The sequence below is a fragment of the Loxodonta africana genome, chromosome 13 (genome assembly GCF_030014295.1).
Source record: "Loxodonta africana isolate mLoxAfr1 chromosome 13, mLoxAfr1.hap2, whole genome shotgun sequence".
NCBI classification, from domain to species: domain Eukaryota; kingdom Metazoa; phylum Chordata; class Mammalia; order Proboscidea; family Elephantidae; genus Loxodonta; species Loxodonta africana.
Window position 1 is genome coordinate 56,324,270 of NC_087354.1, and position 12,332 is coordinate 56,336,601.

Here is a 12,332-nt window from a genome sequence, read left to right on the forward strand (position 1 = left end):
AGAAACTAAGCCAGGGCCATCAGGGCAGGTCTGGAAGATGCCCGTGAGGATTAGGGTTAACCTTAATGGGGGTTGGAGGACCCTTATAGTTTGGACCACAAGATCAGAGGAGGGCCCAGGCAGCAGGGTGATCCCCATTTTAAGCTGAATTCACAAATTCGATGACTGCATCTTTTTCCTTATTTTCTTATGGTGCTGTTTACCTCTTGTAAGTGTCACCTTTGCCCCCTTGTTAAACTGGAAGTTCCTTGTGGTTATGTTCTCCGCTTCTATTTCCTCTTGGCATCTAGCACAGTAGGTATTAATAGAATCCCCAAGCTGCCCCAAAAAGAAATGTTGCATGCAGGGTGGTTCATGTGTAGCAAAGGCAGTCCCAGTTAACAACAAAGAAGAGAATGTGACTCAGAGAGCAGGAAGTAAGAACGGATAAACATGTAAAAACCAAACTACGGTGTCACTGGATAGGCTGAAACTTGGGTTTGAAAGTGACCATAAGGACTATTTGCTCAGCATACAGATCGAATAGATATGTTGAAAAGATTCAACCCTGACACACACCTTTCCTAACTTTAAACCACGCAGCATCCCCTTGTTCTATTCAAATGACTGCCTCATGATCCATGTACAGATTACTCATGAGCACAATTAAGTGTCCCGGAATTCTCATTCTTTGCAACGTTATCCATAATTTGTTATGATCCACACAGTCGAATCCTTTGCATAGTCAATAAAACACAGGTAAACATCTTCCTGGTATTCTCTGCTTTCAGCCTGGATCCATCTGACATGAGCTATGATGTCCCTGGTTCCACATCCTCTTCTGAATCCAGCTTGAATTTCTGGCGGTTCCCTGTCGATGTACTGCTGCGGCTGCTTTTGAGTGATATGTAGCAAAATTTTGCTTGTGTGTGATATTAATGATATTGTTCTATAATTTCCACATTCAGTTGGATCATCTTTCTTGACAATAGGCATAAATATTGATCTCTTCCAGTTGGTTCAGGATTGGAGGAAGACATTAACAACCTGCATTACGCAGATGACACAGCCTTGTTTGCTGAAAGTGAAGAGGACTTGAAACACTGATGAAGATCAAAGAACACAGCCTTCAGTATGGATTATACCTCAACATAAAGAAAACAAAAATCCTCACAACTGGACCAGTAAACAACATCATGATAAAAGAAGAAAAGATTGAGGTTGTCAAGGATTTCATTTTACTTGGATCCACAATGAACACCCATGGAAGCAGCAGTCAAGAAATCAAAAGATGCATTGCATTGGGCAAATCTACAAAAGACCTCTTCAAAGTGTTGAAAAGCAAAGACGTTGCCTTAAGGACTAAGGTGCACCTGACCCAAGCCATGGTGTTTTCAGTCGCCTCATATGCATGCAAAAGCTGGACAATGAATATGGAAGACTAAAGAAGAATTGACATCTTTGAATGGTGATGTTGGCAAAGAATATTGAATATACCATGGACTGCCAAAAGAATGAACAAATCTGTCTTGGAAGAAGTACAACAAGAATGCCCCTTGGAAGCAAGGATGGTAAGACTACGTCTCACATACTTTAGACATGTTATCAGGAGGAATCAGTCCCTGGAGAAGGACATCATACTTGGTAAAGCAGGGGGTCAGCGAGAGATGAAGACCCTCAAAGAGACGGATTGACACAGTGGCTGCAACAATGGGCTCAAGTATAGCAACGATTGTGAGGATGGCGCAGGACCTGCCAGTGTTTCGTTCTGTTGTGGATGGGGTCACTGTGAGTCAGAGCCGACTGGATGGCACCTAACTACAACAAAAGGACTAAGGAAGATGGGGAACGGGGGAAGGTTCAAGCCCGGATCTTATTTAATACTCCATGACAGTGGGCTGTTTGCAAAAATGGGATTGTGATCTCTGGCCACGGAAAAATGGTTAAAAGACCCAATACAATCAATTCTGTTTCCAGTTAGGGTTGTAAAATCAAGCTCTAGTTCTACCCTCCCTATCCATCCAAAGCTCCCTCCTCCTGGACAAACCTCCTATCCCAGATTACCTGGAGAGATAGAAGATTCAGGGGGGAGGGCGGGGGGAATACACACAGAGAATTTAATAAGTATTTGCTGAGTGCAGAGGAAACGTTCAGAAGTAGCAAGGAAAACGTTCTTATCAGGTGAAATAATTGCATTTGCTCTTCCTTTCTACTGAAGTCCCCAAGGCTGATCATTTGTTAAATTGTACAGTAGGCCTCGTTTGCTTAGCCCCCCTCCCCCCACTTTGGGCAGTGATCTGATTTCTCAAAGGGATTGGAAGGGACTGCCTGCTCTTGGCCACTTCCACTATTGGGCAGCCACTGCCAAGTCGTTTTTATTCCCCCACTCCATGATACCATCAAAACTCATTCATCCTCACTGTCAGCTCCTTTGTAGTATCGTGAGCTGTTTGAGGGCAGAGACCATATCATATTCAGCTCTGGCTTCTGCCCTGCAACTACCTCAAGAACTTGCAGATGGTAAATTCACCATGAATGTTCCTTGAATGAACAGCTGCCTCGATGTCCATGGAGGCTCCTATAAGTACTGGAGTCTTGAAAATGTGGATTACCAGCAGCTACTGGAATTCACAGATAGAGGCTTCCTGAAGTAAGCGCTATGCAAAAAATATGACATCACAGAGCTGAAGCTAATTGAAATTCAAACAGCACTGGAGTGATTAAGTTTACCTAGGAAACTTTCTCGGAAGTAACCTTCCAAAGGTGGACTTAAAGGCATGTTAACAATGAGATTAAGGTGCTTCCTATTGCATTGTTAGGAAGCAAGCTTCAAAATGGAACTGATCACAAATGGTATGTAACATGGGGCAGGGTTTCATTAATTCATTCATTCACTCCATTTAAAAATTATTGAGGAAGCTGCTAAGTTTTAAGTACTTGAGATTGAAAGCTGATTAAGACAGCTCTTTCTCTCGAGAAGCTCATAACCTTGTGTAGGAGAAATATATGAGACTAGATCATTATATACCATGTATAAGTGCAAAGACATAGGCATTGGATATGCTGGAAGCCCAGAAGTTGAAACTAAAAATACAAGTGGAAACAAAAGAGCTTGGTTCTTCATGAAATCTAGAAAAAGAATGCAGGAATTTGGTGCTTCATGCACTGTCTTTTGAAGGATACTGGCTAGTGGCTACGAGAAGAATGGAAACATGGGTTAAAGAAAACGTTCCCTTGGGCATCCATTTGGAAAAAGAAAATGATCCTTACCTCACACTAAAAATACAAATTTTAGATTTAAATTTTTTTTAAACCTACAAAAATTATATAGAATACATTTATGATACCAAGGTTGGAAAGATCTTTTTTTTGTATTACACCAAGACCAAAAAATTATAAACAGAAAAGTGACAGGTTTGACCGTAAGTTGTTGTTAGGTGCTGTTGAATCAATTCCAACTCATAGTGACCCTATGTACAACAGAACGAAACACTGCGAAGTCCTGCATCATCCTCACAATCATTGTTATGCTTGAGCCCATTGTTGCAACCACTGTGTCAATCCATTTCATTGAAGGTCTTCCTCTTTTTTGCTGACCCTCTATTTTTTGTGTATGTGTGTGCTTTAAGTGAAAGTTTACAGTTCAAGTTAGTTTCTCACACAAAAATTTATATACACATTGTTATGTGAACCTAGTTGCTCTACCTATAATGTGACAGCACACTCCTCCTTTCTACCCCAGATTTCCCATGTCCATTCAGCCAACTCCTGTCCCTTTTTGCCCTTTTACCTCACTGCTAGACAGGAGCTGCCCCTTTAGTCTCACGTTTTCACTTGTGCAAAGAAGTATTCCCTTCATGAGTATCATTTTAGGCCTTACAGACCAGTCTAATCTTTGAAGAGTTGGCTTCAGAAACGGTTTTAGTTTTGGGCTAACACAGAGTCCAGGGGCCATGTCTTCCAGGGTCCCCCCAGTCTCAGTCAGACCATTAAGTCTGGTCTTTTTACTAGAATTTGAGTTCTACACCCCACTTTCTCCCGCTCCATCAGGGACTGTCTGTTGTGTTCCCTGCCAGGGTGGTCATTGGTGGTAGCCAGGCACCCTCTAGTTCTTCTGGTCTCAGGCTGATGGGGTCTCTGGTTTATGTGGCCCTTTCTGTCTCTTAGGCTAATATTTTCCTTGTGACTTTGGTGTTCTTCATTCTCCTTTGCTCCAGGTGGGTCAGGACCAATTGATGCATCTTAGAAGGCTGCTCACTAGCTTTTAAGACCCCCCACAAAAAAAAAATCCACTGCTGTCGAGTAGATTCTGATTCATAGCGACCCTATAGGACAGAGTAAAACTGCCCCGTAGAGTTTCCAAGGAGCGTCTGGTGGATTCGAACTGCCGACCTTTTTTTTTTTTCCGTTAGCAGCCATAGCACTTAACCGCTCTCTTTAAGACCCCAGACACCACTAACCAAAATGGGATGCAGAACATTTTCTTAATTAACTTTGTTATGCCAATTGACCTAGAAGTCCCCTGAAACCATGGTCCCCAGACCCCTGCCCCTGCTACTCTATCCCTGAAAATATTTGACTGTATTCAGGAAACTTCTTAGCTTTTGGTTTAGTCCAGATGTGCTGACTTCCCCTGTATTGTGTGTTGTCCTTCTCTTCACCTGAGATAAGTCTTGTCTACTCTCTAGTTAGTGAATACCCCTCTCCTGCCCCCCACCTCGTAACCATCAAAGAATGTTTTCTTCTGTGTTTAAACCTTTTTTGAGTTCTTATAATATTGGGCTGACCCTCTTCTTTACCAAGCATGATGTCCTTCTCCAGGGACTAATCCCTGTTGATAACATGTCCAGAGTATGTAAGATGTAGTCTCGTCATTCTTGCTTCTAAGGAGCATTCTGGTTGTACTTCTTCCAAGAAAAATTTGTTCATTCTTTTGGCAGTCCATGGTACATTCAGTATTCCAAGACTTCATTAATAACCTGACCTCCATATGCCCCCAGTCTGACTGGTGGACCAAAGTGACACTTTGGGTCTCCTGGAATTAGTGTTAGTTCAGAGCCAGTATCCAGTAATCCCCAAATTGTCTGATTATTTCCTTTCCCCCAAAGAACAATCACTCTTGTAAAAGACCGTAGATTCCTTTGGGGGAGGCTGGGAGAAAGATTAACAGTATAAATTTTTGACAGTGTAGCAGGGTCCTTCTTCAAGAGGACTTAGCTTACCTTCATTTAAGGGGTTATGGGCCTTTAAATCCACTCAAGCCTGGGAACTGATTGAGGGACCACGGCTCTCTATTCTGGCAATTTGAGTTAGACTGCTGTTCACTTGACCAAGAATTCTTCCATTTGTACAGATCAAGTAAATATTTAGTAGATTTCCTATCTGTTTCACTCCTAGGGACACCATGACTAAGTCACCAATGTCCTGAGACCTTACAAGTCAGACTATTCTGATTACTCTTCTAACTCTGTTGTCCCTTATGGTTACCGTGCCCACCTTGTCTTTGTCAATTGAGTGCCACCACTTGGCCCCTACCACCACAGGGTCCAATCAGCCCCAATGTAGTTAGGTGTCTTAATTCAGTTAGGGCAGTTCCCACTGTGAAATCTACCTTACATAAAGTAACAATCACAGCAGTCTTTAAGGATGCTGGGGATCCCTTCACAAATTTGTTCCTCACTAATGTGGTAAAAGGTGTGTCCTCTGGGCACTCCATGTGTGGCTTTGTGGGTCTAACCTGATAAATCCACTCTAACATGCCAATCTCCCTAAGCCTTTGAATACTTTCTTCTACAGTATACCAAGGTAGGTCTGGTATTTTAACTTGATTTAGTGCAGACCACTACAAATCCATGCTTCAGCAACTCAACCAAATAAACTATTGGATCTTTTCCTAACTTCTCAAGTTGAAACTTTAAAGACAGAGTCTGTTCTTAGTGGGCCCGTATCAAAAAACTCTGACTGACCCATCTTTATGTTCCTTGCACCATTATCCCACATCCTTAATAGCCATTCCCACACATATTGCCCAGGTTTCTGTTTATACATACTAGAAAAGTCAAGCAGTTCTTTTGGAGTGTAGCATACTTCCTCCTGGATCACACTTTGTACTTCACCTTTTGGGGCTTGCTGTGATTTAAATCTAATTATAGGTCTAGAAGCCAAAATGAATGGTAAGGATGTGTTTGGAGAACATTCATCATTGTCTTGTAAGTCATTTGCCTCAGGCGATGCCCCAGGCAATGACTCAGACAAAGCCTCTTAAGACACCGTGGTGGGGGGGTAATCTAATCAGATAGAATGGAGGGGCTAATAGTTTTACTGGGGAGGGTGGCCTAGCAGACAAAGGTGGACTAATCTCTTCAGATGGGAGCAGGAGGGCTGGTTCTGTTGGCGGGAGTGATTCAATGAATTTAGAGACTCAGAGTCCCCAGCTTCATGGTTATCTGCCCATCCGTCTCCATCCCAAGTATCAGCATTCCATTTCTCCTTAATCAATGCCCTCACTTTAACTTTAGACACCACTTGAGATTGGGAATTGAGCTGGCATTGTAATTCAGTTACTCTTACAATAAGACTCTGAGTTTAGTTTTCGGCAATATCAGCCCTGTTACTACAAGAAATAAAGCTTTATTTCAAGGCATAAGTGGAAACTTTTAGGTCATGTTTGTGGTGCATGAGCTTTGACTCTGAAGCCCTGAGCCGTCTCTTTCTTTCACCGTTTGTCTAGTGAAAGTAGGACCAACCAACCAGCTTCCTTATACTTCTCATTATGACAAAATTATAGAAAGATATCAAACATGCAATCACCCAGAGCCTCATCTCTCACCAATACCTGATATATCGGTGGTGATATTTTGCATATTTCTATTGCCACCTCACTACATGTATTAGCATTGCCCTCTTTACTACTGGAAGAAGCCATCCACATCTTTAAGACTAACCAGGCCTGAGAACCAATTTAGAATAGAAAACTCATCCTTACAATTTTGTTTCTCTAGAGCCACTCTCAGTATCAGATATCTTAGGCTGGGTTCTCTAGAGAAGCAAAACCAGTGAAGCATATATGCATACACACAGAGAGAGAGAGAGAGAGAGAATGAGAGAGACTGATGAATTCCAAGATTGGCGGGCAAGCTGCTAGCCCAAGTCCCAAGAACCAGAAGTCAGATGAATGGGAACCATCTGCAGGATCCAGAGCAAGCAAAAGCCAGCAAGCCTTGCCAGAAAATGCAGGCCACACCCCCAAGGAAACTCCTTTTCAACTGATTGGCTACTCATAGTAGATTCCATCATGGTGGTGATCACATTATATTGGATCTCATCATGGAGGTGACTGCATCATTATATGATTGCCAAACTACATTATAACTGTCAAAACACTGAGAATCATGGCCCAGCCAAGTTGACACAGAACCATAAGCATCATATCTATTTATAGTCATGAGGTAGACCACAACCCAAAGAAATTCCCCTTTCAACTGATTGATTGATTACATTACATTGCAGTACACTACACTACACTACACTACACTACACTACACTACACTACACTACACTACACTACACTACACTACACTACATTACACTACATTACATTACATTACATTACATTACATTACAGGAACTGATGTCAATACAATGCATTAGATTACATTGTCTAGTGTTTGGCCAAACCCCTGGGAACCATAGCCTAGCAAAGTTGATGCATAAAATTAACCATCACAGAGGCGGAACCAACATGGTGCTTTAGACAGAAGTACAGTGCTGTTCCTCTGCAGCAAAAACCCCAAATAACTAAGTAAAACAGATACGAATGTCAATCCTGGAACCCAAGGTACATCAAGGAATAAAGAACTCGATCAAGCACAGAGAATGAGGAGAGCTATGGAGTGAAGGTCCCATATCAGCTAACTTGGCTGGATTCAGCATCTTGGGCTACAGACACCAAAGAACTCAGACAGGGAGTACAGAAAGGCAATTTCACAGAGCTCCCCACAGGAGACAGAGCACCCAGTAACCAGGGATACACACTTTCCCACACGACTCCCTTCTTCCCTGTAGGAGGCCTCCATCGCTTGCCATCGGACCATAGTCACTAAGCCATAGAGATACTAGCTCACTGCGGCCTGGATTCACCATCTTGGACCTAAGCCACCAAGGGCTATGGACAGAAATTACAGGAAGACAACTCCATGGAGCTCCCAGCAGGAGACAGAGCACTTGGTGACTAGGGATACATGCTTTCCCACCCCCAATCCTTCTTCCCTCTACAAGCCTCTGCTATTTGCCAATAGGCCATTTTGTTTGTTTATGTTTTGTATTTTTGTTTGTTTTTTGCTATTCTTCTTTTGACTTTATTTGTTGCTTCTCAAGCTCTCCCTTCCTTTTCTTTCTCCCACCCAGCTAGCCCTGTGTACTATCCCCTCCCCTTCTTGACAGGCTGTGATTTTTTTTTTTTTTGGTTTTTTGCTTTGTTCATTTATTATTATTTATTTTGGCTTTTTTTGTTGCTTTTCTTTCTCTCTCTTCCTTCCTTTACTTTCTTTCACCCACCTAGCCCTGTGTGCCATCCTTTTCCCCTTCTCGATGGGCTGTGATTTGTTTGGGCTGTTTACTTTGTTCCTTTTTGTTATGTTTGTTTTTTTGATGTTGTATTTTGGGCTGTTGTTGTTGCTTCTCTCTCTTTACCTTCCTTCCTTCCTTTCCTTTCTTTCACCCAGCTAGCCCTGTGTGCTATGCCCTCACCTGCTTGATGGGATGTGATTTTTTTGTTGTTGTTGTTTGTTTGCTTTTTTCCTTCTCTCTCTCTTTCTCTCTCCTTCCTTTCCTTTCTCCCACCTACCCAGCCCTGTGCACTGCCCCCGCACCTTCTGGAGAGGCCATGATGCACAGCTGGGTTGGAGAGTCACTGTGCATGGCCTCCCCAGGTTTGCGCTGCTGTCATTGACCAGCTCCCTCTGCACCATTTTATTTATTTATTTGTTGTTTGTTTGTTTGGGGGGGGTTCTTTCTCTGTCTCTCTCTCTTTTTTTTTGTTATTGTTTCTTCTCTCTCTCCCTTCTTTTCCTTTCTCCAGTTTACCCAGCCCCTTGCACTGCCCCCAACTTCTTGGTGGGCTGTGCTGTACTGCTCAGCTGGAAAGCCTGTGTCACACAGCCTCCCTGGGACTGCGCCGCACCCACAGGCCAGCTCCCTCAACACCATATCTTTTATTTTTCTTTATCTTTCCCCTTCTCCTTTTCCCTCTTCCTCCCACCTAAGGCCTGTGCTGCCTCTCCCCCTTCCTGATAAGCCATGCTGTGCCACCAGCTACAGAGACATCAGCTTGTCACCACCCCAATTCTTCCCTACCCCCAACAGCCAGCACTACACTACCATTTTTTGTTTTTATTTTTTTATTATTATTTATTTATTTTTTAAAATTTGTTTGATCATTGATTTCTTCTCTCTCTTTCCCCTTTTTCCTTTCTCATGCCTAACTAGCCCCATGCACCACCCATGCCACTTCTTAACAGGCTAAGCCACACTGCTCAGCTAGAGAGCCACCATTGCACAGCCTTGATGTGTCTGCCCCATCCCCACCCACCAATTTGTACTTCTCCGCCATTTTATTTACTTTTTTAGTTTTATCTTTTGCCTTTGTTTCTCTCTCTTCTATCTCTTCTTTAACTCATTCACTTAGCTCTGCACATCACATCCTCTCCTTTCCCTCCTGCCTACCTGCAGCATGTGCCAAGTGCCACATCCCCAAGTGGTACCGATGTGATCCCATGTACCTTGTACTGCGCTGCCCCTGAGCCACATCCAGTCACTCCCATTTTGTGCTGCAAAGTACACATCCCCACCTATCCACCCCCACTGGACCTTCCCTGCTACACCATAGCTGAGTGACCAGCCCTGCCCACTGGGACAAGGTGTGAGAAGTATCATGCACACAGGTGAGCAAGCAAAACACACCCAGCACACCTGCCCAGACATAACCAAATAAAACAAAAAAGCAGGAGAAAACAATCACATCTACAATCAGTAAACCACACAAATAATTGCTGGATTCCTGGAGACAGTAGAAAATATCAAAACATATTTTAAAAATACAGGAGAGGATGGCTCCAGAAAGCAACCAAAATTAAGCACTAGATGACCTTCTGCTAGGAGAAAAGGCACTGGAACTACCTGATAGGGAATTCAGAATTCTAATAATCGGGGTTCTCCAACAGACGAAAGGAATGCAGACAAAAATAAGGAAAAAATAGGCAAAATCATGGAAAAAAACAAACAAAACAATGGAAGAAATCAGGAAAATAATACAGGAACAAAATGTCAAAATAAACAACTGGGAATCATACAAAACCACCAATTAGAAATCCAAAAGATAAACAACAAGATTTCAGAAATGGACACTGCAATAGAAGGTTTTAGGAGCATTATTTGAAACAATGGCAGACAGAATCAGTGAAATTGAAGACAAATCCTTGAATACCACTTTGAGGAAATATCAGACAAAAGAACAAAGAACAATTAAAAAAAAAAAAAAAAACCGTGAGAATGATGCGGGATACAATCAAAAGGAAAAATTTCCATGTCGTTGAAGTTCTAGAATGGGGGAGAAAATGGAAAACACAGAGAGGATTATTGAAGATTTGCTGACAGAAAACTTCCTGTCTTAGTTATCTAATGCTGCTATAACATAAATACCATAAGCGTATGGCTTCAGCAAACAAAAGTTTATTTCTCTCACAGTCTAGGAGGCTAGAAGTCTGAATTCAAGGCATCAGCTCCAGGGGGAGACTTTCTCTCTGTCGATTCTGAAGGAAGGTCATTGTCATCAATTTTCCCCTGGTCTAGGAGCTTCTCAGTGCAGGGACCCCACTCCCAAAGGATGTGCTGTTCTCCTGGCTCTTGTTTCTTTAGGATCAACAAAATCAACAAACCACTGGCCAAACGGACAAAAGAAAAACAGGAAAGGATGCAAATAACCCAAATAAGAAATGAAATGGGGAACATTACAACAGACCCAACTGAAATAAAAAGGATCGTAACAGAGTACTATGAAAAACTACATTCCAAAAAAATTGAAAACCTGGAGGAAATGAGCAAATTTCTAGAAACACACTACTATCCAAACTAACACAAACTGAAGTTGAGAATCTGAACAGACCCATAACAAGAGAAGAGATTGAAAAGGTAGTAAAAAAAAAAAAAAAAAAAAAAACTCCCAACAACAACAACAAAAAGCCCTGGTCCAGATGGCTTCACTGGAGAATTCTGCCAAATATTCAGAGAAGAGCTTACAACAGTACTATTCAAACTGTTTCAGAACATAGAAATGGAAGGGATACCTCTGAATTCATTCTACAAAACTGGTATAACCCTGATACCAAAATCAGGCAAAGACACCACAAAAGAAGAAAATTACTGACCAATATCTCCCATGAATATAGATGTAAAAATTCTCAACGAAATTCTAGCCAATGGAATTCAGCATTATATCAAAAAAATAATACACCAGGACCACGTGGGATTCATACCAGGTTTGCAAGGATGGTTCAACATTAGAAAATCAATCAACATAATCAACCACATAAATAAAAGAATTCACATGTTTATCTCAATCAACGCAGAAAAGGGATTCAACAAAGTCCAACACCCATTCCTGATAAAAATCTCAATAAAATGGGTATAGCAGGGAAATTCCTCAACATACTAGAGGGCATCTATACAAAACCAACAGCCAACTGCATTCTTAATGGACAGAGGCTGAAAACATGCCCCTTGAGAAAAGGAACAAGGGTGCCGTTTAGCACCATTCCTATTTAACATTATGCTGAAAGTCCTAGCTAGAAAAATAAGTCAAGAAAAAGAAATAAAGGACATCCAAATTGATAAGGAAGAAGTAAAACTGTCTGTATTTGCAGATGATATGATACTATACATAGAAAACTCAAAAAGCTCAACAAGAAAACTACTGGCACTTCTAGGAAGATTCAGCAGAGTAGCAGGATACAAGATAAACATACAAAATTCAGTTGGATTCCTATATACCAATAAAGAGGACTATGAAAAGAAAATAAGGAAAACAGTACCATTTATAATAGCCCCTAAAAAAATAAAATACTTAGGAATAAATCTAACCAGAGATGTAAAAGATCTATACAAAGAAAACTATAAAACACTACTACTGCAAGAAACCAAAACAGACCTATATAAATGGAAACACATACAATGCTCATGGATGGGTAGATTTAACATTGTGAAAAGGTCACTTCTACCTAAAGCAATCTACAAATACAATACAATCTCAATCCAAATACCAACAGCATTCTTTTTTTTTTTAATTTTGCTTTAAGTGG